A 4,600-nucleotide genomic window follows, 5' to 3' on the forward strand; every position below is an offset into this window, starting at 1 on the left:
AAGAAAGTCCTTTTTTCATATTTTGATTTTCAAATATACTTTTGATTTTGTTCAATTTTACTTCCTCAGTACAAATTGTGATATTTAAAAGGTGTTCTCTGGCTGTTGGCCTGTTGAGTCACCTTTATTTACATCATGACAAGATATCACAATGGCCTATAAAGTACAGTCTGCAGTCTGTTGTCAGTCACTTACATCAATGAACGCTGTAATTCTAATACAGGTTCTTTAGTCTGAAGTCAGCCATGCTACTTAATCTTTTAGAACAGCTACACAATGAAACCTTCTTAGCCTAATGGATTCAGGCATATCTTCCCTTGGCTGATACCCAGAAATTGATTGTTAGTTTCTTTCTTCTTTGCTTCTCCCTTGAACTGAGAGAAGTGCCTTAGAGCAAAAAAAGCCTCCTTTCCATCCTCAGGGAAGGCTGCCTTTATCCATACCTAACCAACACCCCAAGCCCTAGGAACGTAAGAGGGAGTCATCTTTTCCTCATCACTGAAAAGCAACCTTTCCTTGTTTAGCCTGCAATGCCCAGGAAAATCATAATTATTTTTGTCATTCTCCAGTGTGGTTCTTCAGTTAGGAGCCATTTCTAGGATGAAAGGAATTAAATGCTTTTCAGAAGGAAGCCAAATTCTTCTTCCCAACAATTAATTTGAACTAAAGTAACTCTACTCGAAACCAGATCAGGGTATAATATTTAGGTTTCCCAGTAAATCAGAGATAGTGGGGAAGAGAAAACATGATTTTAAATGACAGAAGTAGGCGGCAATTATTGCAGAAATTTTAAATGAATGTGAATTACTGAAGCCAAATATGTAAATCTCTCATTTGGTGCACTGAAAAGCTGTGCCTTTGACCTCTGGTCTCCCTTCCACTGGGACCAATTTCTCCTGCACTGTAGAGAGAACACTTTCCTCTATTAGAATCACCCTCTCACTACTATCAAAATGACTGATGGCTTTTTCCCTCTTGTGCCTTCATGTTAAAAATTTCCATATATTTATCCCTATTTTATGTATCAATGCTTAGATGTATAAATAAAAATTGAATGCTGAGGGAGGAAACATGATTCTCCAAGCTTCAGTTCATCTCCTTCTGAATTCATGAGTACCTGACTGGATTGCTAATAGTTTCCTTAAAAAAATTCCAAAGTATTTAGGCAATTGTCAATGTGCATACACATAAGGACCTCAAAGTTTGCCTGCGGGAAGAATTTGGTTGACTGGCTTCTATCCAAGCTCACTAAAATTTGGAAATAATATCTGTGTCTATCTATAATATCTTAGACTACACTACTCTGGGGCAGCACTGTACCAGAGGGAGTGACCATATTTTTCTCATGACCCATGATCAGACTACTTACTATGGGTGAGTGAGGCTGAATTTCAATTCAACCAGTCTCAAAGGAGACTGAAATTTGTTTCCTACTTCTCAGATTAGCTCCCTGTCTGTATGATTAGTGGGATGTTTGAAGGTAAATATCTCTGGACCTCCAACACAAGAACAACATTGACCTGTCGGAACAAACCCAGGGGAGAATGTTAAGTTGATCAGAGAGCTGGAGGACATCTCCTATGAGGAGACAGTTGAGGCTGTTTGGCCTGAAGTGGAGAAAGCTCTGAGGAGCTCTTACAGCAGCCTTTCAGTACTTACAGGAATCCTACAAGGGAGCTGGAGAGGGATGTTTCACAAGGGCAGGTAGTGGCAGGACAAGAGGCAATGAAGCTGAAGGTGGTTAGGTTTAGGTGAGATACGAGGAAGGATTCTTTCCAGTGAGGGTGGTGAGACACTGGAACAGGTTGGCCAGAGGTGTTGTGGTTACCCAGCCCTTGAATTGTTCAAGGCCATGTTGGATGGGGCTTTGAATGTCCCCGTCTAGCACATGTCCCTGTCCTTGGTAATGGGGTGGGAACTTGCTGATCTTTAAGGACTCTCGCATACTGTTCTTTGGTTCTATCGCTAAATCCTCCCAGCTGCTTTTCATGAAATAAAGGAGCATTTAATTAAATGTGAACTAAGGTCTCTTTCACCCTTTTCACCTTTCACTGCTGCAGGTGCCTGAATACAAAAGCCTAAGAGATGTCAAGTGTGTGTCCAGATTCATACTTAACTCATTTAACTGTCTCCACAATTGCTCCTAAATCTTATATAAAATTTTTATTTAATTATCCAAAAAAAAATGTAGAACTGAAGGAAATTTCACCAGCTTTGCCTACTGCCTGGTGCCTCCTATCACAAACAGATCTCCATACCTCAGTGGTCCATAACCTTTTTCTTCATTTATTATGCAATTCAGAATGACTGCAGCGTTCATAGGCAAACAAATTAATGGAGGACGTTTAAAACTTAAATATATATCCTTCCATTACAGCCTTGTAAAGGCTAAAATTCTATTTTAAAACTGCTGTTGTTATCCCACATGTGTGCAGAAAATGCACATGATTACCTGAATTGATTTGAACCTGAGCGTATCTCAAAATTTTCAGAAGAAAACAAGAGATACATTATTCATTGTAATGTTTTCAAGAATTTATTTTGCACGTATTTTTTACCCTTCTGTCCACAATAATCATGGCAGGTATAATTTGAAAAGTAATAAACTCCAGGACAGCTCTAAGGCAATCAAGTTTCTCTTGCGTTAATGTAATTTGGAGCCTACCTGGTTTGAAATAATAATTTTTATTTTGGACGGCCAACACTGATTGGTGACAATTCTTAATGAACATTTGTAAATGTTTATACTTGGATTTTTATCTAACAAGCACATATTCAAATTAATCTGGCTTGAATATGTTTCCTGTTGTGGGGCGTATTCTTTCTAGAAATAACCCTCTGGAACTGGAAAAAGAAGAGGTAACTAAGGGGTTCTTCCCTTCTGTCTTTCTTTCTTTAGAAATAGGAAGTGCAAATCTGTTAAATAACTTACAGATGAGATGAAACAAACCATCTGATCATTAAAAAAAAATCAATTACTATTTCTAAGGTCTTTTCATGACTCTTCTACACAACAATTTCCTAGAGCAGAATTTCTATTTCATAGCTTAGATTCCTAAGTGTCTGTTAATTTGTAAGTAAAAATAAGCCATCTTTAAGGGTCATTTGTGAAGTGAAAGATTTCCTTATTCCTGACCTCAAATCTGACGAAATCTCTTTTGATAAACTTTGCTAATTATTTACATAACAGTTACTTCAGAGGTGGGCATGTAGTGTGTTAGGTTTTATTTTTGGTGGTAAAATGCACTAATTCTTTGAAATTATGTCTCAAATCTAATTTTTCTCCTTAATATATTTATATGGAGGCATTCAGAACCATAAATGTATGTGCTTGTATGCACACAAGCAGTCATGTACACGTAAAAGGTACCAACTAAACTAGTCTCACTTCTAGGGATTTGGAAGTGAAACTTGGCCTTATCACCACAGAAACCTAGGAGATTAGCCAGCTTCCAACTCAAAGTTTCTCACTTCTGTAATTTGAGTCCTGAACTGAAATGACAGCTTGTTCAGTGTCCAGCTGCTCACAGTAAGAGGTGGCCCAGTTATAGAGGGCACCATCATTATTGGGCATCGTGCTTGGGCTGCTTGGGAAAATAAACTTCAGAGAATGTTTGTACATTTTTTTCCAGTTCTTCAAATTATATGTTGAATGGCAAATTGAAACATTCTCACCACCATCTTTCTTTAACAGCTGATAATGGCTAGCAATGGATAGAACAGTTTCATAACCATGAATATTTAATTTGCTTTAATTTATTTGGATCTTTGAATCTGAAATATTTAATTTTGTCTGGGAGAATAAAAAATCTTGATGTTCGGACTTTCAGATATAGTTAGATTTACTTTGCCTCCAGGAAGCTGTATGTACCACAGTATACAGAGAGAATTAGGTAAAAAAATTCAATTCAAAATTTGTCTGTAAAAAGTGTAACCTCACATTTGCCAGTGATTTTTATGAGAATTTTTATATCTACTGTTACTAACATATTATTACTATTGTCCAGGTGTATTATACTCAGCTTCTGTAAGTTTTGAGTTGCATAAATGAACAAGTATTGCTGTACTAAGTACTCTGTTCAGTAAATCTTGAAGCCTTAATTGTTTGAATTTCTGGTTAGGTTCTGTCTTCCTCAGAAGTGCAGATATTACCAGTGATCTCTAATTTCAAGCTTTATTGATTTCCAGAAAGTAGATGACGAAATGAACTGAGGGGAACATGGCATTTTAAGAATTGACCTTCTGTTGCCATTGTGCCTAGAATTCTCAACAATATGTCCATCATGTTTAAGACTTTTGACCTAATTCAATACCATAGTGGAATTGAGTTTTTCCACTTCAACTGCAGTGTCACCATTTCATACTTTCATTTATGGTTTTACTTCGCTACATCCTAGCTTGCACCAAATTTTAAGGAAGCTCTTAGGAATCTGAAGCACAGAAAAGTAAAGAAAGCAACTTCACTGCTTTGGGCAAAGGCTTCTGCTATCGGGTGGTGTATCTCATAAATCCATCCAAAAAAAAGTGTCTTCAATCATTTATTGGTGAAATTACCATTTTTAACATGGTAAAATAAATAATCAATAATGAACCATTATTG

Source organism: Chamaea fasciata, unplaced genomic scaffold, assembly GCF_029207755.1.
Source record: "Chamaea fasciata isolate MVZ Bird 193981 ecotype frontalis unplaced genomic scaffold, bChaFas1.0.hap1 SCAF_4, whole genome shotgun sequence".
Lineage (NCBI taxonomy): Eukaryota > Metazoa > Chordata > Aves > Passeriformes > Sylviidae > Chamaea > Chamaea fasciata.